The sequence below is a fragment of the Dermacentor andersoni genome, chromosome 1, assembly GCF_023375885.2.
Source record: "Dermacentor andersoni chromosome 1, qqDerAnde1_hic_scaffold, whole genome shotgun sequence".
NCBI lineage: Eukaryota > Metazoa > Arthropoda > Arachnida > Ixodida > Ixodidae > Dermacentor > Dermacentor andersoni.
Window position 1 is genome coordinate 348,827,211 of NC_092814.1, and position 14,021 is coordinate 348,841,231.

Here is a 14,021-nt window from a genome sequence, read left to right on the forward strand (position 1 = left end):
GTGGAAAACTAGAATACCAGTGCGACATTCGGATGTCGATACCCGTCCGGCGAGAATAAACTTCATCGAAAGTGTCGCGTGTATTCGAGAAATATATCGTGCCCAGAGTGAGCCTCCCGAATGGGTAGCTATTCTCGATAATCTGATCAAGCTGAAGCGATTTTAATATATGATGTTAGCCAAAGTGTGGTTGACATGTTTTAGCATTTGAATGTGTTCTTGGAATGTGCTGCAAACATGGAATAAAGAAAAAAAAAAGTCGTGGCCGAGTGGTTAAGCCGACGGACTCGAAATCCTTTGGGGTTTCCCCGCACAGGTTCGAATCCTGTCGGCTGCGTAGCGGTTTTTGTTTCTGGCAGCCCTTCGCGAACGCGTATCAATGTGGCGCACGAGCGCTGCGGTGTATATGCGCAGACGTGGCCGAGGGGGATTCTACTTCCGGCTACCGTACGGTACGGTCGCAGAATGTCTTGCTCCGTTGGGGCGGTTGAAGCGGCCAAGCAGGGCCGTGGAATCAGGTTTACGGAGTCGACTACACAGGAATACCAGCCTGTTTTGCCTCATCTGCCTTCAGGTATGACGGTTTCTAAGACAGTGTTTTTGTACGGAGACTTAAAAGCAAGACCGTATCGCGTAGAACATTTTCACGATGCGCTTGTCAGAGTACAGCTTATGCCGGAAGTGCTGGCCCTTGGGGCCTATCAAATGAATCATGTGTGGGCGATAACCTTCAAGGATGAGCACGCAAAGAAAAAGATACTTTCCCTCGAGGCGTTCAGCGTCAAGGAGCACCGGTGCGTTGTTATTGACCCGTGCAAACAGGATGTGCGGATGAAGCTTCACTGGCTCCTGCACACCACGCCCGACGACGAAGTTCGAACGGCTTTGGCACCTTTTGGCAAAGCTATTGAAATTTCCAAAGAGAAGTGGCGTGTCTCAGGCTGTTACGAGAAGGGCTCGCACACACGTTTCGTGTCCTTGCGCCTGAAGTCCGGTTTGACGGTCGAAGACCTGCCGCACCAGTTGCGCATAGGGGAAGACAACGTACTTGTATTCGTATCTGGTAGAGCGCCGCTCTGCCTGCGGTGCCACGGCACCGGTCACATGCGGCGCGAGTGCCGGGTACCGCGCTGCGGTGCCTGCCGTCGCTATGGCCACGAGGAGAGCCAGTGTGTACGCAGCTATGCCAATGTAACCGGAAAAGGTGGAAGCGACATTGTGCAAGAGCACCTTATGGTCCAGGCCGACGCCGAAGAAGCTTCTGTGGGAAGTGGGCATCAAGCGAGCAGGCAAGTGAACCCGCCTGTAGCGTCTTCTGAAAAGGACAAATAAGTAAGAACGGAGGACGAAAAACGACAACCGGCCCACCCAAGCACACCCGAAAGTACTCCCGAGATGGAAACAAATCTCGGAGGTGGCGCATCGGCTTCGCAGAATGACTCGGAGAACGAGGCACTCCCGAAAAGTGAAAAAGGAAGTCAACCTGCAACAGCCGTTACTAAGAGACCACATGAGAAGGTGGCTAGCGACGAGGATTGCTGCGACCCAACGAGCGCTGTGGGACCACCGCCGCTGAAGTCAACGACCACTCGTAGGAGCAGCTTCAAGCCCAAGCCGACGGTCCACCAGACCGGTTGCAAGGGCCGCGAGTGCCTCCGCATTAGCGGGGGTACTTTTTTGCCTTCTTGTTCAACTGTATGTATGAGGACAATCATGTTGAGACTTTGGTTGAGTTGAGTGTCTTTAAGGTAGAAGCCGGGCTAATTACCCGTGTGGACGAATTCGCCTGCTGTGCACACTGACCGGTGATGTAAGTCTCCCTTGCCTGTATTTGCGTAGCGTATTAGGTATTGTGAAAAAAAAATAATACAATGGACCCAAATCTTTCTGCACTTCGTATTGCAACGTTGAATGTACGGGGATCGACAGCAAGACGACGGCAAGTGCAAGTTAGTCGCCTAATGCTCGATAATGACATAGATATTTTGGCTATTCAGGAGACAAAAATCGAGAGTCAGGAAGCAACAGACCAGATGGTCGAGACCTTTAAAGCAAGATATAACGTTTGTGTGTGTCATGCTGCTGGCAAGTCCGGAGGATGTGCCCTTTTCTTGCGCAATAGTATAGGAATATTAGAGGAAGCAGTCCTCGCCAGTGAAAATGTTTGGCTAGTCCTGTGTGATTTTTCTTTTAATGAAGCTGAGTGGCGTCTTTTGTGCATCTACGCCCCGAATAGAGAGAGGCAGCGCAAGGTTTTCTTCGAATATGTTGAACCGTTTTTGTCTTGTGAAAGGAAAGTTGTGCTTCTTGGTGATTTTAACTGTGTGTGCTTGCCTGAGGACACAGTCAAAAATGTACCTATTAGAGATTTGAGCGCTGACCTATTGAACACAATTAGACAAGAAAAATATATGTTTGATGTCGGGCATGTACTCCGTGGTAATTGTGTGCAGTATACGCTTTTCCAAGGTGCGAGTCATGCCAGGTTAGATCGCGCATACATTTCAGCAAGCCTTATGCCATTATGCTTCAAATACATGGTAAAGCATGTAAGCTTCAGCGACCATAGCCTGGTCATGTTTGAAATAGGCACGAAACGAAAAACTTCGCAGTTTAATTGGAATCTTTGGAAGCTTAACGAAAAGTTGCTACATGATGAAACTTTTATGCGGGCAGTGACAGAAAGAATTGAAGCTGTTAACTCTGATAAGTCTGACAGCATTGGTGCGTTGTGGGAACGATTTAAAATCGATGTTAAAATTACTGCAATTGATAGAGCATGCGCACTGCGGCACAAATCTAAACAAGAAGAAAAGGAACTGCGAAATACTCTGGACTATCTTTTAAATGCTGAAACCACAATACCTGGGCTGTTCTCAAAAGAGATTAAAAAAGTTAAAAGAAAGATGGAAGCCATGGAAGCTGTAAAATATAGAGGGGGCGTGTTAAGAGCGCGGGCTGAACGGTTCTGGCTGGGGGAAACCCCAACCAAGCGTGCACTGGGAGGCGAAAGATGCTACGTAGCAAAGAACGAAATCAAAAGAATTTGCTATCGTGATGAAGTCACGACTGATCAAAATATGATCCAGAAAGCATTTGTTGAAAGATACACGGGTTTGCTGGAGTGTAAGACACCTGTACACGAAGGCTTCTTTACAGAATTTATGCCACTAATGCCGAGGTTGGACGACGATGCGAAAAATACACTGGAAGCTCCTATTAGTGTTTATGAAATCGAAACAGCAATAAAAGAGTTAAGTGTAGGAAAGTCGCCTGGGCCCGATGGCCTTGGCGCGTCATTCTACAAAGCTTTTAAACAGGAATTGGCTGAAATACTCTACCATGTTATTAATGAAGCGTATGACAGCCGTGGAATGCCTCCATCTTTTAAAACAAGCCATATTGTACTAATACCTAAAACAGATGACCCCTGGAAATTACTTTCAGTGGAAGCATATCGGCCGATAAGTCTTGCAAATGTTGATTACAGGATATTCATGAAAGTGTTAGCTAAAATACTGCAAAGTGTAATAACATTGATAGTTGGTAAACACCAAACATGTGGCATAAAGGGGAGGACAATTTTCACGAATGTTCATACAGCTCGAAGTGTACTGGAGTGCTGTGATATGGTATGCGGGCACGTGGCGATGGTACAGCTGGATCTTGAGAAAGCCTTTGATAGGGTAGCGCACGAGGCGATCTTTAGATTACTGGAATATACTAACGTTGGCAAGGTGGTCCTAGATGGGGTAAAAATGGCTTACACTGATTGTACTACCAATCTAATAATTAATAAGACATTAAGTGATCGAATATCAGTTGTAACTGGTGTGAAACAGGGAGATCCGATTTCAGCATTATTATTTGCAATATTCTTGGAACCTTTTTGTCTTAAAGTGCAGAACAACCAGAATATACGAGGTTTCCGTTTCTTCACGCATGAAATTAAAATCTTGTCTTACGCAGATGACATTGCAATTTTTTGTGGAGACAAAACAAGCATTAAAGAAGCAGTAAAAGATGTCAAAGAATTTTGTAGCTTTACTGGCAGTGCCATAACTGGCAGAAGTGTTTAGGTTTCTGGCACGGAGAATGGGAAGATAAGCCAGAATGCTATGAAAGAATAAAGTTCACAACTGTGCCATCCAGCTACCTTGGTGTTCCGCTTCAATATTATAAAGATGCAACGAGCCAGTGGGCAGAGCCAACTGAAAAAATGAAAGCGCAGACAACAAAGTGGGGCGGACGAAGTATGTCTATTTTCACCCGTGCGACGGTGTGTAACTTGTTTTTGGTAGCGAAAGTGTTTTATATGTTACAAGTGTTGTGTATGTCAAGGATTTGTGTGCAGAAATTGCACAGAATATTTGCTCTTTTTTTGTGGGCATATTTGCTGTTTTTTGTGGGAAAGAATGAGCCGTGTAAACTTATTTCATGCGGTGGGGAATGGAGGTGTAGGTTTATCTCATTTGTTCTTGAAACAGGTCCTGTCGAGATTTGTGTTTTTTCGCGACCAAAGTGACGCGTTCTTGCGCACTGTTATTCAACTGCGATTGTGTGATGCATTGCCTGATTTTATTGTTACGTCACACACGCTTCGTAATGTAGCTGTGAAAGGATTTATGCGTGAAGTTGTGGATAGTGTCCGTTTTCTGAGAGCGCATTTTTCAGTAGATTATCTGTCAGATGTTTCCAGAAAGAAGCTTTACAAGGAACTTATTTATGTCATGTGCCCTACACCGATTTATCGTTCAGCATATCATTTAGGACAAGAGCGGAATATGCTGAAACGTGTAAAATGTTTCCCTGTGAAGGCTTCTACAAAAACTTTCTTCTTTATGTTATACTGCGGCACAATACCTGTCAAACCTTGGCTCCAGGAAAAAGGCATCTTTGTGCCTGGGAGCGTCAACTGCATCATTTGTAAAAAGCCAGAGACAATAGAGCATATTTTCTTGAATTGCTGGGATTCCATATTCTTATGGGATATCCTACAGAGAACTCTCAAAAAAGATTTGCCATTAACGCCTTTCGGGATAAGGTTTCTGCCTGTTGAGCAAACAGAGATGGTGCCGTATGACCTAATAATGTTGTTGTGCATGCACAGTCTCTGGAGGACGCGAATGGCGGTCAGAAATGCAGACCAAGTTGCACGACCAGCAAAAGAATATTTTGTTGAAAATATTGTATATGTACGTGACGCATACAGGTCTTTATGCGAGCCCCCAGAATGGCTATGGATCTTTGACCACCTCACGACAACAAAATACCTTTAACCAAGCTGTATAATGTGTAATACAGCCGGTGTTTTATCGCCTCATTTCGTTGTGAATGTCGTTTTTCCTTGAATTCAAAATTGTGAATTGAGTCATTCCATGTTTTTTCGTATTGTATCGCTAACAGGCAATAAATAAATAAAAAGAAAAAGCGCAGTCGTGGACGAGTGGTTAAGGCGATGGACTCGAAATCCATTGGGGTTTCCCCGCGCAGGTTCGAATCCTGTCGGCTGCGTAGCGGTTTCTTTTGTTTCTGCCAGCCCTTCGTGAACGCGTATCAATGTGGCGCAGTAGCGCTTCGGTGCATATGCGCAGTCGTGGCCGAGTGGTTAAGGCGATGGACTCGAAATCTATTGGGGTTTCCCCGCACAGGTTCGAATCCTGTCGGCTGCGTAGCGGTTTCTTTTGTTTCTGCCTGCCCTTCGTGAACGCGTATCAATGTGGCGCAGTAGCGCTTCGGTGCATATGCGCAGTCGTGGCCGAGTGGTTAAGGCGATGGACTCGAAATCCATTGGGGTATCCCCGCACAGGTTCGAATCCTGTCGGCTGTGTAGCGGTTTCTTTTGTTTCTGCCAGCCCTTCGTGAACGCGTATCAATGTGGCGCAGTAGCGCTTCGGTGCATATGCGCAGTCGTGGCAGAGTGGTTAAGGTGATGGACTCGAAATCCATTTGGGTCTCCCCGCACAGGTTCGAATCCTGTCGGCTGTGTAGCGGTTTCTTTTGTTTCTGCCAGCCCTTCGTGAACGCGTATCAATGTGGCGCAGTAGCGCTGCGGTGCATATGCGCAGTCGTGGCCGAGTGGTTAAGGCGATGGACTCGAAATCCATTGGGGTTTTCCCGCACAGGTTCGAATCCTGTCGGCTGCGTAGCGGTTTCTTTTGTTTCTGCCAGCCCTTCGTGAACGCGTATCAATGTGGCGCAGTAGCGCTGCGGTGCATATGCGCAGTCGTGGCCGAGTGGTTAAGGCGATGGACTCGAAATCCATTGGGGTTTCCCCGCACAGGTTCGAATCCAGTCGGCTGCGTAACGGTTTCTTTTGTTTCTGCGAGCCCTTCGTGAACGCGTATCACTGTGGCGCAGTAGCGCTGCGGTGCATATGCGCAGTCGTGGCCGAGTGGTTAAGGCGATGGACTCGAAATCCATTGGGGTTTTCCCGCACAGGTTCGAATCCTGTCGGCTGCGTAGCGGTTTCTTTTGTTTCTGCCAGCCCTTCGTGAACGCGTATCAATGTGGCGCAGTAGCGCGGCGGTGCATATGCGCAGTTGTGGCCGAGTGGTGATTCCACTTCCGGGCACCGCAGTGAACGGACGTGTTATCATGTGCTCCGACGGAGCGGCGTTGGCGGCCACGAATGGCCGCGGTAACAGGAATGCTGTTTTTGAAGACGAGGATTATCAGGTGATTTTGCCGCACTTGCCTACCGGTCGAATCGTCCTTAATACTGTTTTTTTACACGCGGACGTCCGTGGAAGACCGTACAAGGTTGAGGATTTCCGCGACGCTCTGGTTCGTCTGGAACTGCTCCCCGAAGTAGTTGCTTTGGGGGCGTATCAGATGAATCACGTGTGGGCGGTCATGATGAAGACGACTGAAGCCACAAAGAAACTGCTTGCTATCCGAAGCATCATTGTCAAAGAACGGCGCTGTATTGTCGTTGACCCCACCAATCAAGGCGTGCGCTTGAAGTTACACTGGATGCTGCCAAACGTGTCAGATGAAGACATCAGACAAGCTCTTGCCCCATACGGAACGGTTACGGACGCGGCGAAAGAACGGTGGCTGTTCAAGGGATTTTGGACAAGGGCTCAACGACGCGGTCGGTGACCCTGCAGCTTAAGGCAGGTACTACAGTCGACGATATTCCGCACCAACTACGCATAGCAGGGGAGCTCGTCTTTGCCGTCATTCCGGGCCGCGCCCCTCTTTGCCTGCGGTGCCATACAACCGGTCATATTCGCCGGGACTGTCGAGTTCCACGCTGCGAGTTCTGCCGCCGCTTCGGCCATGAACGATGTCAGTGCGTCAAGACATACGCCGTCGTCGCAGGACCAACGAGAAGAGAAGAAGAAGTATCTGAACACCTCATGGATGAGGCTGAAGTTGAAGATATTTCTCCGGTTAAGAGCGGCAAGGTTGGCAACGCGGTCACACAGAAGCAGTCTCTCCACCCCAAAAACTTGTGCCCAGACAAGAAAAGCAGCGACGAGGCTGATACTCGGAAAAAGACTGAAAACGGGGCGCCTGAAAATCAGAGTTTCGCTACAGAAAAGAGTGAAGTCCCCTCGAAGTCGTCGCCTGCCACTACGTGTGCGGAGGCGTCTGCTACGACTGACGTCGACATGTCAGCAGCCACTAGCATGCCAGCGAAGCGGGCACACGAGGAAACGACCGGCGTAACCGGGACCTCTGGAGCAACGACATGCAGCGGACCACCTACAAAGGCGGCTCAGCTGCGACGTACGCGTTTCAAGCCGAGGCCCAACGTCCAAGTCGAGCGGTGTTGGGGTCTCGGTGCTGACGCCCGTTATTGCGAATGGGTCGCAAGCCCCAAGGGTAGCGTTGGCCTGGCGGCCTGGGGCACTGGAAGCATCCGAAGGTCCCGGCAAAGCATGAGAAGACTTGGTAACAGAACAACTTGTTTATTTTAACATAGCAAAAGAGCGGCCGGTCAGGTCGACCGAAGTGGAGAGACGGGAGAGCACGTAACTCAACAGAACAAATCGGAGCCTCTCTCCTGGCGTCCGGGGGCAGCTGCTCTTATACTCTCGGCGTCGCGGGCCAGAAGGAAGGTCACGGGATGAGCCCACGCGACGGCGGAGCATGAGCCCACGACGGCGCGCACGGTCGAGCCGAGAGACATGGTGAGCCGAGTGTAGTGACGCATCGCCAACCCGCCGACGGACAGACCTGCTGGCTCCTCACTTGGGGAGCTCCGCTCCCCGGCTGCCGCGCTTTGACAAGCGTGGGCACACACACACACACGCACACACGAAGACACGTGGCACTGAAACACGCTTGAACACGCTTGGCGGGGAGGCGTTGCGGCGGCGTCGAACGGGCCAAAATGTCCGCCGCTTTGAACGAAGCCCCGGCGTCCGTTGCATCCGCGCCGGCATTACCGCGCGTTGTAGGCGAAACGTAACAGACCGCCCCGCCGGGGGAAGGAGATCCCGATGGTCAGGGGACTGCATCCGCTGTCCGGAGGGATGTCGCTCGATGATGCTCATAACCGAAGTCGGGCGTCCTTTGGCGTTTCTTGAGCGCAGCGCACAGAGAAGGCCTCGTTCTCACGTCCAGGTGCACACAGGACACTGCAAAGTGACTTCGGGAGAGTTGACCTTTTTGTTCTCGTTTCCGGCAAGCGTTAGAACTACGCCGAAAGTCAACCGCTCAGTCAGCAAGCACGGCACAACCCTCACTAAGCCCTGCCAGGCTCTTTCCCCTTTTATACTGCTGCCTAGTTCCTTACAGTAGTTTAGCAGCACTCAGAACGCGTCCACAAATCGGAAAATTGCACTAGAAAGCACATCATCACTTTGAAACACTACACAAAAGCAATAGGTTAAAAATCCTGCCTCAGGAAGAAAAACATCAGTAACAAGCAATTTTGAGGCTGATTCCCACGTTAGGGGCTTCGACTTAAGCCATCGGCGTTACCGTTGAGACTCCCCTTTTTGTAACGCACCTCAAAGGAATATTGTTGCAAAGCGAGGCTCCAGCGCAGGAGGCGGCCATTTTTGGGAGAGATGGTCTGCAGCCATTGGAGAGGGCAGTGATCCGTTTCAATGATAAACCTCGAGCCGGCTAGGTAACATGACAATTTCTGAACGGCCCACACGATACACGCACACTCTTTCTCGGTGGCGCTATACGCCTGCTCACGACTCGTCAGCTTACGACTAGCATACAGGACGGGGTGTTCTACTTCTCCATTTTCCCGTTGGCACAGTACAACGCCCATGCCTCGCTCACTAGCATCACACTGAACAACGAACCCTTTTGTGTAGTCGGGCGATCGTAGCACAGGCTGGCTTGTTAGGGCGCTCTTTAGGGCGCTAAAAGCTCTTTCCTTTGTCTCATCCCAGACGACTGTTTGCGGCTCTGTCTTTCTTAGAGCATCCGTCAAGGGAGCCGCGATATCAGAGTACCTGGGGATGTACCTCTGATAGTAGCCGGCGACACCTAAGAACGACCGAATATCGGTCTTCGTGCGCGGTTGCGGGAAGTCTCGCACAGCGGCCACCTTTATTTCAGAGGGGCGGCGACGACCCCGACCAATCACGTGTCCGAGGTAGACAACCTCGGCCTGTGCTAACTGGCACTTGGGAGCCTTGACTGTCAAGCCCGCATCGCGCAGGCGGGTTAGCACTGCCCGCAAGTGCGCCATATGCTCAGGCCAGGATGCGGAGAATATCGCTACGTCGTCTAGATACGGTAAAGCGAATTCTTGCTGTCCCCGCAACACTTTATCCATGAGGCTTGAAAAGCAGTATGGCGCGTTCTTCAAACCAAAACTCAAAACTTTAGGACGAAATGTCCCCATTGGTGAAATGAATGCCGCATACCTACTAGCCTCTTCTGTAAGTGGAACCTGCCAATAACCCCTGACAAGATCTAGGGTGGAAATAAACTGAGCGCTACTCACTCTCTCAAGGCGCTCCTCGATGTTAGGGATCGGATAAATTTGATCCTTAGTGATGGAATTAAGCCTGCGGTAGTCGACGCAAGGACGAGGTTCCTTGCCCGGTACCTCAACTAAAATCAAAGGGGAGGTATAATCACTCTCACCTGCTTCAATAACACCGAGCTGTAGCATTTTCTTTACCTCAGCCTCCATAATATCGCTCTGGCGGGGTGACACCCGGTACGCCTTGGATCGTACTGGCTCTGGGGAGGTAAGTTCTATGTCATGAGTAAGGACAGAAGTCCTACCAGGCCTCTCAGAGAACAGACCTTGAAACTCTTGTAAGAGCTGGTGTAGTTCGGTTTTCTGCTCAGGCGACAGCGATGCTTTACTTATTAAGTCACTAATGACTTGATCGGTGTCTTTCCTGTTCGTCACTGAGCCTAGTCCCGGAAGCTCGACCGGAAGCTCTTCTAACTTTCCCGCATCGGGAATTTCCTCTCCAGTATCTGGTGCCTTTAACGCTACAGGCTCAATTTTATCCCGTTCGGGCGTGCTCTGAATACCAGCTTGCTGCGCCTCTGACCCTTTTTCATCGTTCAACAACGTCGACCCCGCAACCACCGCCTTTGCGGCGAGCTCCCGAACCTTCGATCTGGTTAAGGCCTGAACGCTAGCCTCACCAAACAAAAGCCCCTTCTCGCGCAGGAGGTGATCGGACCTGTTCGAAAATAGGTACGGGTACTGGGGGGGCAGCATAGATGACACTGCGGCGTCCGTCTCAAGTGCTCCGAAAGGTCCTTCAATAAGCACTTTTGCTACCGGCAGACACACGCTATGAGCTTCCACTGCTTGCTTGATCCATGCGCACTCGCCCGTGAACATATCGGGTTCTACGTAAGAGGGGTGAACTACATCCATTGTAGCTGCGGAATCGCGAAGCACTCGGCACTCTTTCCCGTTCACGAGGAGGTCTCGCATGTAAGGCTCGAGAAGCTTCATGTTCTCGTCAGTGCTGCATAAAGACAAAAACACGACTTTTGTTTTTGTTTCTGGACACTGCGCCGAAAAGTGACCCGGCTTCTGGCACGTATAACAAACGCGCGCTTGCCTCGTCTCGAACCGCTTTTTGCGTTCGGCTTCGGTTGCCGCCGTCTCCTCACGTTCGGTCGGACTGCTTTCACTTGCATCCGAACTACGTGTGTCCCCCTTTGCTCTCATGGGCGTGAACTTTGGCCTCTCAAACTTGGAGCCAAATTCACCCTTTTGACCGTCCTTAGCTCCACGAGCCCGACGCGTCACAAACTCCTCGGCTAGCTCAGCGGCTCGAGCCACCGTACTAACGTCTGGCCTATCCAAGACCCAGTACCGCACGTTCTCAGGTAACCGACTATAAAACTGTTCTAGCCCGAAACACTGCAGAACTTTCTCGTGGTCACCAAACGCTTTCTCTTCTTTGAGCCACTCCTGCATGTTTGACATAAGCCTGTAGGCAAACTCTGTATATGACTCACTTCTGCCTTTCTCGTTTTCCCTAAACTTCCGACGGAACGCCTCCGCTGACAGCCGGTACTTTTTTAGCCGACTCGATTTCACTTTGTCGAAATCCTCTGCCTCCTCTCTCTCCAAGCGAGCGACTACGTCGGCCGCCTCGCCGGGTAACAAAGTGAGCAAGCGCTGTGGCCACGTTTCCCGAGAGAACCCCTGCTTCTCGCACGTTCGCTCAAAGTTAACCAGGAACAAACCAATGTCCTCTCCAAGCTTAAACGGCCGCATCAGGTCAGTCATTTTGAACAATACTCGTTCTCCTGCACCGTGTGCCTGACTTCCATTACGAGCGCGTTCCATCTCTACCTCGAGACGCTTCATTGCCAAAGCGTGTTCGCGCTCTTCTTTTTCTTTCTGTTCTTTTCGTTCACGCTCATCTTTCTCTTTCTGTTCTTTAAGTTCGCGCTCCTGTTTCTCTTTTTGCTCTTTAAGTTCGCGCTCCTGTCTTTTTGCCGTCTCCCTCTCCTCAATGGTCTCAAGGCATTCCGACAGCTCGTCATCCTCAGCTTCTAACTCAAGAATAGCCCTTAGCAGTTCTGGTTTTCTGAGTTTGTCTGAGACATCCAGACCCAACTCTCTTGCAAGCTCCAGCAATTTCGGTTTGCGCAACGACTTCAAATCCATGGCTGCTCTGAATGCTGCTTTCTCTACTGCCTACTATTGTCTTGCCGCAAACTAACCCGGCAGCAACGACAACCACAATTACCAGCTCTGTTTCTGACACTAACAAAAGCCTGGCAAAACTCAGAAGAAGAAAGTCCCGCACTCACCAAACCTCGCAGCCAAGAATTCCGCGCAGTCGTTCCGCTGCAGGCAACCAGTCATCACACAGGGCTCGTTGCACCGCTCCCGGATGGTCGTTGTGCTGCTCAGCATACATTCAACCGCATCTCTTCGCTGCTGGCCTCCGTTGTCGCGATCTCACCGCTGGCAACCAGTTGTTGGGGTCTCGGTGCTGACGCCCGTTATTGCGAATGGGTCGCAAGCCCCAAGGGTAGCGTTGGCCTGGCGGCCTGGGGCACTGGAAGCATCCGAAGGTCCCGGCAAAGCATGAGAAGACTTGGTAACAGAACAACTTGTTTATTTTAACATAGCAAAAGAGCGGCCGGTCAGGTCGACCGAAGTGGAGAGACGGGAGAGCACGTAACTCAACAGAACAAATCGGAGCCTCTCTCCTGGCGTCCGGGGGCAGCTGCTCTTATACTCTCGGCGTCGCGGGCCAGAAGGAAGGTCACGGGATGAGCCCACGCGACGGCGGAGCATGAGCCCACGACGGGGCGCACGGTCGAGCCGAGAGACATGGTGAGCCGAGTGTAGTGACGCATCGCCAACCCGCCGACGGACAGACCTGCTGGCTCCTCACTTGGGGAGCTCCGCTCCCCGGCTGCCGCGCTTTGACAAGCGTGGGCACACACACACACACGCACACACGAAGACACGTGGCACTGAAACACGCTTGAACACGCTTGGCGGGGAGGCGTTGCGGCGGCGTCGAACGGGCCAAAATGTCCGCCGCTTTGAACGAAGCCCCGGCGTCCGTTGCATCCGCGCCGGCATTACCGCGCGTTGTAGGCGAAACGTAACAGCGGAGACCCGAGACGGGGCCGCCCCCGTAGCGGCTTCGTTTCGGGTAGTGCAACCTAGAGATGGCCACTACGTGTGATACCGCCAGCTTGACTGGCGGAGCCAAGTACTACAGAATAGAGGACACCACTTTATGCATAGTGCATGGGTTGCTCAAGGTAAGCGCTATGCGACCCGATTGTTCTTGCTCATAATGGAGGCCGCAATTAACACCGCGATTCGTATTGTCACGCTAAATGTCCGAGGACTAAGCACGAGGCGGCGGCAATATCAATTGAGTCGTATCTTTCTGGAAAACGATCTCGACATAATCGCAGTTCAGGAAACCAAGATAGCGAGTCAAGAGCAAACGGATCACATGGTGCAACAATCCGTTCCCCGTTACAATGTATGCGTCTGTCATGCGGCCGGCACATCGGGGGGCTGCGCTATTTTTTTGCGCAATGGCCTAAATATAAGTGTAGAAGCAGTCACAGTGTGTGAAACGGGACGCCTGGTTGTTGTCGATTTTACCTTGAATGAAGTTTTATGGCGAGTTATCTGTATTTACGCCCCTAATAGAGAGAGCGAGAGACAGTCTTTTTTTGAACGAGTCGAGGATTATTTAAAGACCGATAAGCTTTTGGTTTTACTTGGCGATTTCAACTGTGTTTGTTTTCCGGAGGATCGCGTGAAAAAACTGCCGCTGAATGATCGTAGTGCACTGCTATTGAACAATCTTGTCAGTGAGTACAACCTGGAAGACGTCGGCTATGCGTTGTACGATCACAGTGTTCCGCGTTTTACTCATTTTCAAGGACTTAACCATGCTCGGCTAGATAGAGCTTATGTGTCACTGGAACTGGTGCCGTTATGTAAAACGTACGAGAACAAGCAAGTCTCGTTTAGTGACCACAGTTTGGTTGCCTTCACAATAGGAACAAAAGAACGAAAAACAAACTTCTCGTGGGATTTGTGGAAATTTAACGATAAGCTACTCAACGAT

At 50.6% G+C, this 14,021-nt stretch overlaps 6 non-coding genes across 6 annotated transcripts; all 6 read left to right on the plus strand.

The window, feature by feature from the left end:
- The first annotated feature begins 5,432 nt into the window (after positions 1–5,432).
- On the plus strand, positions 5,433–5,514 carry TRNAS-CGA (transfer RNA serine (anticodon CGA)). The gene has a single exon. It is a non-coding gene; the product is annotated as a tRNA-Ser (tRNA).
- A 76-nt stretch (positions 5,515–5,590) lies between these two features.
- On the plus strand, positions 5,591–5,672 carry TRNAS-CGA (transfer RNA serine (anticodon CGA)). Its single transcript has one exon. It is a non-coding gene; the product is annotated as a tRNA-Ser (tRNA).
- A 76-nt stretch (positions 5,673–5,748) lies between these two features.
- Positions 5,749–5,830, plus strand: TRNAS-CGA (transfer RNA serine (anticodon CGA)). The gene has a single exon. It is a non-coding gene; the product is annotated as a tRNA-Ser (tRNA).
- Positions 5,831–6,064: 234 nt separating this feature from the next.
- Positions 6,065–6,146, plus strand: TRNAS-CGA (transfer RNA serine (anticodon CGA)). Its single transcript has one exon. It is a non-coding gene; the product is annotated as a tRNA-Ser (tRNA).
- A 76-nt stretch (positions 6,147–6,222) lies between these two features.
- TRNAS-CGA (transfer RNA serine (anticodon CGA)) lies at positions 6,223–6,304 on the plus strand. Its single transcript has one exon. It is a non-coding gene; the product is annotated as a tRNA-Ser (tRNA).
- A 76-nt stretch (positions 6,305–6,380) lies between these two features.
- Positions 6,381–6,462, plus strand: TRNAS-CGA (transfer RNA serine (anticodon CGA)). Its single transcript has one exon. It is a non-coding gene; the product is annotated as a tRNA-Ser (tRNA).
- The last annotated feature ends 7,559 nt before the right edge of the window (positions 6,463–14,021 follow it).